At 46.6% G+C, this 13,972-nt stretch overlaps 1 long non-coding RNA gene across 1 annotated transcript; it reads right to left on the bottom strand.

Moving 5' to 3' along the window:
- Window positions 1-8,624: 8,624 nt before the first annotated feature.
- LOC143651530 (uncharacterized) lies at window positions 8,625-11,762 on the bottom strand. Its single transcript, XR_013160013.1, has 3 exons — window positions 11,671-11,762; window positions 9,884-10,697; window positions 8,625-9,235 (listed from the first exon to the last, which is right to left on the bottom strand). It is a non-coding gene; the product is annotated as an uncharacterized LOC143651530 (long non-coding RNA).
- Window positions 11,763-13,972: the final 2,210 nt, after the last annotated feature.

The raw sequence follows: 13,972 nt of genomic DNA, 5'->3' as shown, positions 1-13,972 counted from the left end.
AAGGTCATTGTGTGTAAGGGGGTCTCTGGGCATCTTAGAAGTCCAGGATAAGCCCTGGGGTGCCTGGGAGTCAGAATTATGAGGTCACAGAGAGAGAAGGAATGACTGGCGCTCCCCAACACTGGAAAAATGCTACTGATAAGCTCCCAATTGTCAAATTTTGAGAAGAACATGGCATATTTCAGAGATCGTGAATGGGCTCTGGACCAAGAGCAGAGAAACAGAAAAGAGAAATGAAATAGAGGCGAGATGCTGGATGTGTGCACACAGGTGCATGATTAGAAACTCTGTTCATTATGGCATTGTTTATAGTGGCAAAAACTGGAACAAGCTAAACGTTCAGCCACAGGGGATCAGGAAAATATGCAACCACTGAAATGATTACATAGATTCCATGCTTATGTAGTTACTATGGACAGGGTTCCACAATCTTTTGTTAAGTGAAAAAAGTGAGCCTGTGTCTAGATTATGCATGTATGTAGTCTAATTAGAAAAATCTAGAAGCAAAGTTCACTGGTGTGACAATGTCTAGATGCGGGAAATAAGAGTAGTTTTTCTTTTTCTTATGTTTTTTACCTCTTTTCTAAATTTGTCTAATGAAATTTATTATTGCATAATATTTTGTTAAGGGCTTTGTTTTTTTAAGATCCTTGGGTGCAGTTGCAACACAATTTTTTAAAGTGAAGACCTTACTATGAAATCATCTGTCAAGTTGTCTGTCCACATGGGGCTAATAAAGCCTCCAGTGCCACTGGTAGGAATGTGAATTGGTTCAGTCCTTTTAAAGAACAAAGGAGCAGCAGCTATTAAAATTTAAACTGGGGCGGGTCATGGTGACTCAGCAGGCAGAGTTCTCACCTGCCATGCCAGAGACCCGGGTCGATTCCTCGTGCCTGCCTATGCAGAAAAAAAAAAAATTTTTAACTGCACGTACCCATAGATCCAGCCATTTCATTCTTCGGCATCGCTCTCAGAGACGTTTTCAATGGTGTATGCAAATAACTTGTTTAAGGTATTCATTGAAACATCACTTGGGACAGAGAAAAAGGAGCAGGGAGCAAAATGCCCACCAATAGGGAAAGGATTAAATAAATGTTAGCGGTCTCTAATTGGAATACTATGTAAGCATTAAAAAGAATGAGGCAATATCCTGACATGTAAAGATTTCTGAGATGTGTTGTCAACGAAGAAGAAAAGCAATTTGCCGAGCAAAATGTATAGTATGATCTTGTCTCTGACAAAAACACCAGCCTCCTTTTGTACAGATGCACAGGGGTATGTATTTATGTTTAGCCAAAGGGATGGGAGGATGGTGTGGAGTGAATGGGGGGCAACAGGAGGCATTGGAAGGTGGTGGAGGGGAGCCTTAACCTTTGCTCTCTCTAATTTGTATTGTTTGAATAACATACGTTAAAGAATACAGTATGTTTCACTTAATAAAACGAATAAACAAGCTGAACAAATAAAGAAAACTGATAGCTTTGGAGGCGTCCATCCCGTACACTTAAGTATGTTTGCACTGGCTTGGGCAAAAGCCCTGCTCCTTAACTCCCCATGTGAAGACTTAGGGACACATCACCTACTCTCCATGTGCCTCAGTTTCCTTATCTGTCAACCCAGGGAGTTGGACACAGCGGCATCTCAAGTCTCTCAGTTCAAAGAGTTTCTGAAAGTCTGGCTGCAGTGCAAAAGGAAGGGTTAATTTTCCTTCCATGGCCCAGGCTGTGAAGGCCGCAGTGGTGGGGCCCCACGAGTTGCTTTGTTTGCAAAGTGAGGAAAAAATAAAAAGCTCTCCTCACGTGCGTTCCAATACCCCAGAACCCCAAAGTGTCTCTTCTGCTGAAAGAACTCTGTTTACCCCAAGTAGACTTTAAAAATAGTTAATGTGTGAAAAGATTTTCAGAGACTCTTGGAGAGAAATTTTTTAGTACCCTGCTCTGTAATAACCAGAAGGTGTTTAATAAACATGATATGCAGCAGTTGCTAAGAGAATCTGATTTATGTACAAAAGCAGTGCCAAGCAACTGCATACCAGGGTTGCGGCCTTTTATTTGACTGTGAATCCTGATATTCTGATGGAAACAATTGGGCTGAACTTTATTTATAATCAGCTTACAGCATGGATAGCTGTATTGTAAGTGCTTCTCAAATTACAGAGCAAATCTTGTTGTCTCCTTAGGCAAATAAGAGACCCACATCATAAGCTTTAATTGTAATACAGGTCACTGTCAAGGGTAAAATATTTTTCCAAACCCTTCCGATTAGTGAAATCGTATGTGATTTAAGCACGGGCAGGAGCTGCAACCACGGTACCTGAGGACAGCTCGGAGAGCATCCAATAAATAAATGTCCAAGGAAATTGACATGAGGGAAAATCTCATTATGGGAAAAAATTTAATTGTTCTACATTTGTGTTGAAGTGTTCACCAAGAAGCACAGCGCGCTTGGTCTGAGGAGCATCCTGATTTCAAAATGAGCCCTAAATAAATGCCAGAAAATGTGAGGCAGAGAAGAAGTCTTGCTTCATTGGCTGGGATGGAAACAGAGGGATGCTCAAGATGCCCAATTCCCCACTGCTGCACAGGCCTCAAGGCTTTCCCCCTTCACTGAGGCTGTCCCCAGAAGAAAATCTCAGAGCAATCTGCGACTCTTAAGTCCAAAATTCCTCCCCAAAAGAAGTATCCACAGAACGGACCCAACACACCTTTCTGAAATGTTCCCACCATTTACAATTAATACACAATAGTTCCAATTCAACAGAGCCTACTTTTTTGGTGCCCTTTCCGGTCTCTGGAACGTGACTTTCTCGTGCAGAAATCGGCAGTGAGTGACTTCAGATCGACCGTTCTCCTCCGGGGTTTGTGTCAGAATCAGGGACAAGCCAGGTCCTTTCAGGCATCAAGAAAACCCCGGGAAATTCATCGAGTTATCAACAAAATCCACAGAACAGTTATACGTTATGATTCCCTATCATGCCTCAGATAATCCTGATTCTCTCTTTCGTTGACCCTTCCCATCTCCTCCACCTCATCTACTCCATTTCTCGCCCCTTTCTAGACACGTGAAGGAGGCACTTTTATCCCCATACCCATTTCAGTTCACCTCAGAGTGGCTGCTGTATGTATCCGCAGGTAAGTACTAAGTTAGATGTATATTTGGGATATATATTCCCCATCCACTTGAAGGGGTTCTACGGGAGTGCTGAACTCATTCACTCACTCATCCATTCATTCAAGTCATTCAACAGACACCTGATATTATCAAACACCTAATATATGGCATGCATTTTGCTAGGCACTGCAGATAAAAAGGTGACCTAAACAGAATAGATAGAATTTATAGTTTCATGAGTCCAAATGAACAAAAACAAAAAGAGAAAGTAAATATAAATTGGGATAATCACTGAGAAGTAAGCAGTGTTAAGAAAAACAGTAACAGAGGGCCGTCTGTGGTCAGGAAAGTTCTCTTGGAGAACTAGGGGTCCAGAAAGAGCCGTATAAAGAGATGGGATAGAAGCACTCTGCTGTAAACAGATCAAGGGTGACAAATAGGGGCTTGTGGCAGGATGTTTGCAGAGAGAACTGTCTGTTGAAAGTCTCCTTGAGGCCTCTCTAAACCCTGAGACTCAGACAAGCAAGGCAGTCTAGAGGCGCTATTATACTCCTTTCTTGCTGGAGATCAATCACTCCCTGAGCAAGCAACGACTCCACCCAAGTCACCTGGCTCCACAGCTGCCGTCCTGCCCCCCCGGCTAGATGAAGAATCATCATGGGTGTGGTTTTTCTCAACCCTGAAATAACCACAGCCATGGTTAGACCAGAGAAAGGTCAACCTCCATCCCCAAAAGAAATCATTTCCTCTGGGTAGACTCAGGAATGCAGGCTGGATGTCAGCCCTTCTCACCACCCTCCCCCTGCCTGGTATCCTTGTGCCGTGAACAACCCGCACCTCTGCACGTGGCCTTTACTTCTCTTTTCTTCCATCCGTATGACCCCTGCCCCCAGCCTTTCCTGTCTGCTTCCCCCACACAGGGCTCCTCCATGCAGCAGACCCTCTGCAAAAGCTTTTCTCTTGCTCCTTCTGACTTCTGATTTCCTCTCAGCTTCCTGATTTCCATGTTCCTGATCTCAAACACCTGTCACCTCTCCTGTGAAGTCTCCCTGACTCTCCCATCCAAGTTGCAGAAGTCCTTTCTCAGATCTCCCCACAGCCCCTTTGACTCCACTCCAATCCAGTATCTACTCAGCAGCCAGAATAACCTTTAAAAGATGCAAATCACATCTGTCATTCTCTTGCCTAAAAACCATTCTGTATCTTCTTAGGCCATAGATCAAATCCTCACAATTGCCTGCAAGAACTTGCCTCATCCAGTCTCCTCTTGGCCCCACATCCTCACCGGTTACTGCTCTCTACCATTTTCACCCCCTCCAGCCCTTGTCTAATTTATTCTTCTTGCCCCAGGGTCTTTGCACATCCTGTTCCTTATGCCTGGAATGCAGAGAGAACGTTCCTGACCTTTTCATTGAAATGCAGTCTCCCTATTCTTTTTTCTCATAATAATAGCCGACACTTATTAAGCAATGTATGTGCCAAACACTGTTATAAAATTTTTGCATGTATTTATTCATTAAATTCCCACACTGACCCCTTGAGGGAGATGCTATCTTATTCCCACTTTACAGACCAAGCTTAGGAGGCCTGAGATGCTACATACTTTGGCCAGAGACTCACAGCTATTTAGGAAAAAGATCGTAATCCTGATCAGTATCATTTCGAGCCCACAGCCAGTCAATGTTCCTGACATTGTTGATATTTTCTGTTCGTATTACACTGTGCACAGCCTCGCCTTATTTGTTTTGTAGGACTAGCGCGGGGGAGCAGGGAGTGCCTGGAACATACTGCCTGTTCAATAAATGCTGAATGAGCAGATCCATGAACAAGGAATCATTTGCTGACAGCCTAGAACCATTTTCCCGAGCATTTTACAGTCCTGCATTCTGGGGCTATGCCAGGAAACGTGGGTACACTAAGGCTGCAGTAGCCACTTACTACAATCCTGGAGTCTTAGAACAACACGCATGTATTGTCTTATAGTTGTGGAGGTGAGAAATCCAAGGTCAGTTCTGCCAGATCCAAGTCAGGGTGATGGCAGGATAGTGCTCCCTCCGGAGACTGTGGGGGAGAATCCAGTCCTTGGCCTTGCTCAGCTTCGAGGGCTGCAGCCCTTGCCTTCCTTGGCTCCTGGGCCCTTCCACTGTCTCCCAGGCTGGTAGTAGCTTCTTGCCTCCATGGTCACATTGCCTTCTTCTTATGTGTCAAATTTCCCTCTTCTAAGGACCCCCATGAGTATCTTTAGGGCCACCCAAATAACCTGGGACAATCTCCACATATCAAGGTCCTTAATTTAACCACATCTGCAAAGTCCCTTTTGCCTTATAAGGTCACTTATTCAAGGTTCCAGGGATTAGAACCTGGACGTCTTTGGGGGCCATTATCCGGTAGATAATAACAATAATAACAGCTAAAGATAAAGACCTAACATTTATGGCACGTTTACTGTACGCCAAACCCTCTTGGAACTTCAAGAGGGCATGCTCTCATTTGATCTGACAGTACTCCCATGTTACTGGTGTTACTATCCCCATTTTTCACATGAGAAGACTGAGTTTTAATAAAGGACCCAGAGCTGGCAAATGGCAGAGTCCCGGTCGTCAGGACCCAGAGCCTGGGTGGCCAACACAGGGTGCCTCTGAGCCCAAAGGGGATCCCAGAGTATTTGCCACGGATACGAGATGCTTCTCGGGGAGCACGGCCTGACATCTTCATGGAAAAACCTCACAAAGGGCTTCAGAACTAGGAGGCCTTGCTGCCTCAGCTGGGTAGGGACCCTGCTCACTGGAGCCTCTGGGGACCTAGGAGGCCATATAGTCCCGGCTCCCAGCAGGAAGCCGTGCTGAGTGGTTCCCGAAGCCTCCAGCCACTCTGGCTCGGTTGCACTGCGCCTCGTTAACGCATTATTTATTTTATCACCTTATTGTATAAGTTGGTGTTTATAATTTGCTGCTTTACTTTATATAATGGCCTTCTAATGCACAAACCGCTAAATAATTTAAAAACATCTTGCTACCACCCCTCAGGAGCCCAATTCCTTTACCCTACTAACTAGGTCAACTGTTTAAGTCCAGTCCCAAGGGACAGGCTCCTTTCCCATGGCACCTCCATGGAGTGGGTGTCCCCGTGAGGCATTCCAGGAGCAGACATGGCCAGGGTCGCCAGGATGTGAAATGTGGGGGCACTTACCCATCCCCGCCAACCTGAGGGCACAGATCACATCAATTGCTTCTCCCTAACATAGGGCCTGATGCTTCCTGGACACTCAAGAGAGTTTCCTGGAGCAATGAAATGAGCTTGTATGGAACTCACAGGCAAGGGACCGCCACAAGCCTGGACAACGACTCATGAATAGATATGGCACTATCCCATCTCACTGAGTCAAGCCTGGCAACATTGAAGGCAGATATCCAAGGCTTGGCTGGTGGGGTTAGTGAGCAAATGAAACCCACCAAAAACCCAGATCTCCTTTGTTGCCGATGGGCTCCCCTTCCTCTCCTACAAGATTGGTAAGTGACATCCATGACAATTTTCTCACAGTCACACAGGTTATATAGGCATCAAAGTTCCCGTCCCATGCAGAGCCTGTGAGTTAGGCAGATCAGGTTTTACAACTCCCCTAAAGACACAAAAACTGTGACAGAGAGGAGAAAAGACTTGCTTTTAGATGGTTCAGTGAACCAGAGGCAGACCTGGGACTCTTATACTCCCTCAATCCCTTGCAATACAGAGCTGAATGTGCCTTCTCCTGGATGCACTTTCTTTCCTATTCCTGGGCTACTAATCCCATCTGCCAAGCAGCAAAAAAAAAAAAAGGAGTCAAAGCCAAGGGATCCAAACAAGTCCTAAATTTGATAAATAGATCCTGGAATAACTGATTGCTCTTCCATCTGAGCTGTTGGTTGGGGGGCAAATGCTTTTCCTTTTCCCATCTATTATCTGGCCTCTGGTCAGTCGGTCATCACTGAGCAAGATTAATGACCTCTCCTGAAGACCCATGCTCCCCATTTTCCACCCCAGGAGGAAATTAAACAAGCTCCGGGATTAGTTCTTGGCTCTGAAGACCCTGTATCTGCAGGGTGATTCAGTCAAGGGCTGGAAAGCCAGAATCAAGACGTAGAGATCACAGAAACTCCAGATCACTTTCTTCTATCTTCCTTGTTTCATGGTTTGTTGGGGGAGAACAGACAGGAAGAGAAAATGTTAAAGTAAGACATGAACCATAAAGAAATGAGCCAGGGTCCTCCCTTTCCCAACCCACTATGGTGACATGGGGGTCAGGTGGGAGTTACTTTCATTACCTCATTACTTTCCTATCTCTTCTATTACTTTCCCATGAAAGTCATGCTCCTTAAGGGAAAATACACATGCATCTCTGAATACCTCATAAGGCGTGTGCGTTCCATGGCACTGTTGGCATGGGGTGTGGTTGTCCTATTATTAAGTTTGATACTGGGTTTACAGCCATCCATTCTATTGAGAATGCAGTTAGTGCCAGGCAATGATGAAACATGGCTGAGCCCCAAAGCCCTACCCATTAGGGAGCACCCACCCTGAGCTGAATGAGGAAATTACCACCACCATAGCACTGAAAGATGGCACATGGGGCTAGGGTCAAGTGTGGGGGGTATAAAGAGGATCCACCTAGCCAGGATGACTTTGTGGAATGTGACCCCTGATCTGTATCCTGAAAGACAGTTAAGGGTTCACTAGGGCAAGAGGATGGGAAGATTGCTCCTAGTAATGAGAAGCTCAGAAGCAAGACAGAAAAGAAGGCATATTCAGAGCATCAGGGGAGGCCTTTGAGATGCCACGTGGTTTGGGCAAGCCAGAGAGTCCCTGGTTCTTTCAACAACAGCAGTAATTTATTGAGCCCCTGCTTTTGATAAGCCCTGGCTGGGATCTGGGGACATGGCAATGGCCCAGGCACTGTCAACGCCCTACAGAAGCTTGTCAGTGGTAGGAGAGCAGAAACAGAAGCAGACAGAGCATCTTGTCGCCTTAAGTACTTGTAGTGGTCACATGTCATTTGCCTGTCAACATCCCTTTTCCAAGAAGAGATGTATCTCCAAGCTTGGGTCAGACTTTTACAAAAGGCAGACCTGCTGGGAGGTCGACGTGGTGATGGCAGCAGGAATCAGCCTTAGAGTCCCCCATGGGGTTGGTGACTCTCAGGGTCCAAGTTGGGACTTTTTAGTCATATGCCATGTTTCCAGAGCTCCCCAACCAGACTCCACTCTATCTAAGCCTGGTAAAGTTCTCTTTTTAATAGTGGTAAGAAAAATTATCTCTATCATTGGAACTATCACTATGTGCCAGGCACTATGCTAAGCCCTTTATTTCACTGAATTCTTACACAGCTCTGGGAGGTGAGTAGCATTACCGGCATTTTGTAGAACGAATTGAGTTTCAGAGAGCTTATACATTTTACCCAAAGCCAACAGCTAGAAACTGTCTGAATCAGGACTCAAAAGCAGTTTTGCTGTTTCACTGCAGCATTATGGTGCCACTATTACCAGAGTTTAATTGGAGTATGGCCCAAAGACTTCAGGCAGTAGAATCATCTGGACTGCTTGCTAAAGATTCAGATTCCTCCGCCCAGCCTCAGACCCAGGAAGCCACTGCCCCTGTGCCTGCTCCCTCTCCAAATCCCCACAGCAGGAGGTGTCGAAGGCTCTTTTTCCAGAAGATGGGCCACCACATTTGTAGTGATCAGGATGGATGCTTGAGGCTGTGCTGCTGTCATAAACAACCTCAAGATCTCAGTGGCTCAATACGGCGGATTTATTTCCCTCAGGTGGCCTCTTCCCTTGCAAGATACTCTGCTTCCCATACACACACAGGGAATCGGGCTGTATGGGCTCATGACCTTACAGCAGAACCACCCATACCACGGCTCTCGCTCATGGCGGCAAGAGCAGACAGTGCTCTGCCTTCCGCTCACCGCCTATTGGCCAGAAGGCATCATGTGATCCTCACTTGTGCGCTGAAGGAAAGAAGAGGCTGGCTGAGCCCTGGAACTGCCCTTTAAATTGTTCCAATGTGCAGTCACTGTGGTTCTCTGTTGTGTGAGCAAGGACATCTCTGCCCTGGGAAAGGTGCTTGAAGGATTCTAGGTTGTTCCCTGTGAACCAGAGGGAGAAGATTTCATACAAGGATGAAACAGAATTAAAGCAGCACCAGGCCTGGGAAGGAGGCCTGGGGAAATGGAATCTTACTTTCGCTTCTGCTGTTTTACTCTAGGGGGTCCTTGAACGAGTCACCTAATGCTCCTCCACCCACCTTCCTCACCTTAAGATGCAGAGGCAGACTGCCAAGTGCGGGAGGCTTGCAGCAATTACATCATGCAATTCTAGAATGGACCATAACCTCTGACCTCATGCCCAACCTCCCACCTCCACTTCTTAGACCTGGATGAAGTTTTTTTTTGTGAAAGGAGTTCTGCTAAGAAAAGTGGCTCAGGAAGGGCATGACATAGGAGGCCGCCCACCCTCTTGCAGGCCCATTCAGTGCTCCTGGAGGTAACAGGGTGACCCTCCAAACACCCTCTGAGCCTCCAGACAGGAGAGGCCCATAGCAATGGGAAGGAACAGTACCCCCAGCTCTGCGTCCCTATAGATGGGCCTCAGCTTTCTCTGGATGACCTTCGGGAATATCTAGAGAAGGACTGGATATGGTGACTCAGAGAGTCTTAACTCTTAAAGTAAAAAAGAGGCCCAACAGATTCCCTTTGGGGCATTCCAAATGCAGTGATAACTTGAAGGGAACCTACCAAGGCCTGGAGAATGGAGAGTGATCCCCTTGCCGCGTCTCCCTGGCTCCTGAGACCTGCCCAGCAGGAGGTTGGCTTCTGTGGGGTCTTACTCCCTGACCCAGAAACAAAACCCCCTGCAACTTTGTTGCCTATGCAAGGACTCTGCAAGCAAAAAAGCCAGCAAGAAATTTCCAGAAGGCCAGTAAAAACCAGGTCCATGCCACAGGAATTATATCTCTGCCTTCTCCTTTCCTTCAGTAGCTGAGCTGGGATTCCTGCAGATGTGCAAAAAAAGTAACTTGTCTTGATGTCTGACTGCTTTCATCTTGTTCTCAAGTCCCCAGTCCTGTAATTGCAGAATGCTGATTTTGCCAATTAAGGATAATCAGTCTCTTCCAGGTGAAATGGGGTGTGGAGCTCAGGGGTCTACATGGTGTTGGGCAAGCAGCAATGTTGTATAAAGGCTTCCAGTTGCCTCCAGGTAGTGTGTTACTCCCCCATGGAACTATGGGCGGCAGCTTCTGTGTCCCTCAAGGAGTAGCATGGCTTTTTGGACTTTGGGCATCCTGCTTTGGCTTCTGCAGAGACCAGATTGGCCCTGCCTGGTCCTTTGAACATACACTGCACTCACTGGCTGGGGACCCAAAGTCCCTGCCCATTGTGGTCACCACTCCCCAACCTCAGTTCACCAGGTACTACAGACTCTCAGTTGCTTTCTCTGCACCTCTCTGGAGCTGGTGTGCCTGATGAGCCTGCCTGGGACATGTCCATCTGAGCTCCTCCCTCAGAAATGTCTGGTCCACCAATGAGAGTGCAAGTTTCCATGCTGAGACTGAAAAGGCAAGGAAAAGTTTCATTTCTAGGGGTTTAACCTTGGGATGTGGTGGCTGAAGACCTTGACCCTCTGCCCTTCTCTTCTTCTCCCCCAGGAGCCTCTTCCCAGAACTGTCAAGGCTCCCTTCCTATGTGGTAGGAACGCCTGTCTGATCAAAGCCCCATGCCTCCTACTTCATGGCCACTCTAGGGTCCTCTAGGCTTTGGCTCCTGAGATGTAAAAACTCAGCTTCAGGGGCATTCTGAGAAAATGGCTTTTCTCTTTTGAATGCCTGGCTTTGAGAACATTGTCTCACAAGGGGATTTGATTTTTAAAGGCTAGCTTAAACTCAAAGTAGAGCTATACTTCTTTGTTCTAGGCTGTATCAACCCTCCTTTTCCTGGAATTATAAGTCTCATAGCCCCAGCTAAAGTCCAAAGGTCCTGTGGGGTTGTTTGAAGGTGGGCAGAAGTGGGAGGAGAATCTGAATTGCCAAGCAGAGAAGATAAAAGTGATATTTCAAAGTAGTAGTTCACTCTCCTTCCTTCCTCCCTTCCTTCATTCCTTCCTCCCTTTCTCCCTCTCTGCCTCCTCTTCAACTTCCTTCCTTAAACATTGGTCTACTTCCACCTATGTCCTGGATATTAGCCAGGTCGTGTTCTGGAAATGTGGTGATGGGTAAGGCCAGACATTGTCTTCAAGCGCTGACTGTCCTCAGGGACAGCCAGAAAGTTAGCAGAACATTCAGTGCTAAAACTGGGACAATCCTGGACAAACGAGGAGGAGCTGGTCATTCTAAGAGAAGGAGAGAAGCCGAGGCAGTATAAGAAGACTAAGAGAAATCTGCAGTGGAACATCAGCAGTGGAACCAGTTAGTTACAAATGGGGCAAATTGCATCATACTTCAACATCAACAGGTTTTAAAAACAGCAATAACTGCCAGTACTTGCTTTTGTGTGCTTTGTTAAGTATTATCCCTTTGCATACTCACTCCCAACTTCGTGGCAAATACCACATCGTTGTCATTTCACCTCTAAGGCTAGAGAGGCTGAGGGTCTAGTCCAGTGGAGCATGTTGATCTCAACATGTGGGGAGGCTGGGTTTTGATTGTGACACACAAAAGGGTAGGGAGGATTGTGATAGGATTGTGATAGGTGAGCAAAGCGGGGAGGCAGTCTAGACAGACAGAACTGAGGGCAAGTTCCCTGGATTTGTTAGAAGCACTGGGATTGCTTCATGAAAGTCAGAATTCCTTGGTGAGGGACTCACAGGCCGGCAAGGACGAGGAAGAGTCTTGTCCCTGAATGGGAAGAGCTCTGGGGGATACACTAATTACTTAAGACCCACTGAGAGTCATCAAATGTTTCTGCGAAGGATGAGAATGGTAACACCATCTGATGGAAACCAGAAGACCCTTCATTCAGGAGTGGAGGGAAGAAGAGGATCTCACAGGCCCCGGCTTCGAACAACTTTAGAGACAGGGAGGAGTCAAGTCTCCACCTGGAATTCACACTGAGGTCTTTCCCTGTGCCTTCTCCGTGTGCCCAAGGCTCTGGGCATTTGGTATTCTCCTAAAGTCCCACAGAACAGAAATTGCAAAAGCCAGGTTCATATCCAGATCTATCTGACAGCATTGGAGCCCACACTCAGGGATGTAATGTGCAATGAGGCAGTGAGGAATCTTGTCAGGAGGTATCTGAGAAGGCTCAGAACATTTTATCATCGACCCATGAGTCAAAATTCAGAGCGGCACTGTGAGTACTGAGCTTGGGCTGCTGGAATAAAGATCCAAACTGATGGTCTGATCAAGATAGAAGAGTATTTTCCTCTTAAGTGAACATTTGAGACCTAAACAGTGTAGGTCTGGATGGCAGTTTGACAGTGCCATGGGACCCCTTCCATATTTTCCCTATGCCCTTGTTAAGCTTCTACCCTCAACCATCCTCGGATCACCGGAGCCCAGAGTGGCTCTCCATCACTTCCACATTCCAGCCACCTGGCAGGAGCCAAAAGGAGAGGGGAGGAGGGTGTGTATTTACCCTTTAAAGCCATGACTCAAAAGTTAAATATCTCAATTCCTTCACACTCCCACTGGCCAGAACACAGCCTCATGGCCACTCCTAGCTGCAAACAAGGCAAAGAAATGCAGTTGTCATTCCTAGGTGGCTATGTGCACAACTAAAAGTTCCATGACTATGGAAGAAGGGACAAACAGATATTGGGGAACAACAACCAGTATCTGCCACTAGCACCCACTAAGGGCATGAAACATGGCTGGCATCCTAGAGATATCACAGTAATGGAGTCTTTGTTCTTGAGAAGTTCTCAGACTGGCAGGGGAGACAGACACTTAAGTTTGTTCTTGTGGATGTCTGCAGTGTGATATGGGAACCTCAAGGCCAGGCAACTGGCTAGGCCTGCTGGAGGAGAAGACAAGGGGTCTGAGTGGGTATCCCAAGGAGCATGGCTTCTTAGCTGGGTCTCCAATGATCACTGACCAGCCCTTTTCCTCTGGATCTCTTAAATTTGTAACCCTAGTTCTTCACAACCTCCCCACCCCTCTCTCTTCCCACTCTACCAGAAGCACTCTGGCCCATAGCTACCCTCAGGGATTGTGTCCTAAGTCCAAAGAAACTTGTTGCAAGTGTGTACGTGTGTGCATAAATACTTGTGTGTGTTTTTTGTCACAAACCACTCATTCTTGGCACACACCCCTCCTCTGGACAAACAAGCCATTGCCCACTGGGTTCAAAGAGGCTGGTTCTGAAGCAAGAGAGCAGCCTTATCAAAGCCATTCTGTCAGCAGAACTTGCCAGCTGTAAATATCATTCATTCTGAGGCCACCAAACAGGGGCGATGCCTCTTTGTTACTCTGAAAAAAGGATTTCTTCTGCTTAAATTAACCAAGTACACACTGCACATGCATGCACACACACACATACTCATGCCCAAATAGACAGTTTTTCAGAAACAAGGATGCAGATGAGAGACTCAAGGACAGGCCTTACTTGCCCTCTGTCAGTTTACAAGAGAATTTATTCCACATATTCATCCATGAATATTTAGCAAGGCAACAATAACATCCAATGACACCCACGAGACACACAACTCCAAGAGCCCTCTCCCAGGAACGTACACAATGCTTGATGTCAACATTTTAACTGGACTGAATGTTTGAAATGCCAGCATTAACTTACAATAATCCTCTCTCCCTCTCTCCCTCTCTCTCTTTCTGTTTTATTTGTGTATCCAGCCACCCCTCCCAGTTTTGATGCAAACCACCAGGCACTCTC

The sequence above is a fragment of the Tamandua tetradactyla genome, chromosome 12 (assembly GCF_023851605.1).
Source record: "Tamandua tetradactyla isolate mTamTet1 chromosome 12, mTamTet1.pri, whole genome shotgun sequence".
NCBI classification, from domain to species: domain Eukaryota; kingdom Metazoa; phylum Chordata; class Mammalia; order Pilosa; family Myrmecophagidae; genus Tamandua; species Tamandua tetradactyla.
The sequence above is the reverse complement of the archived record's forward strand: the minus strand, read 5'-3'. Positions and strand labels throughout refer to the sequence as shown.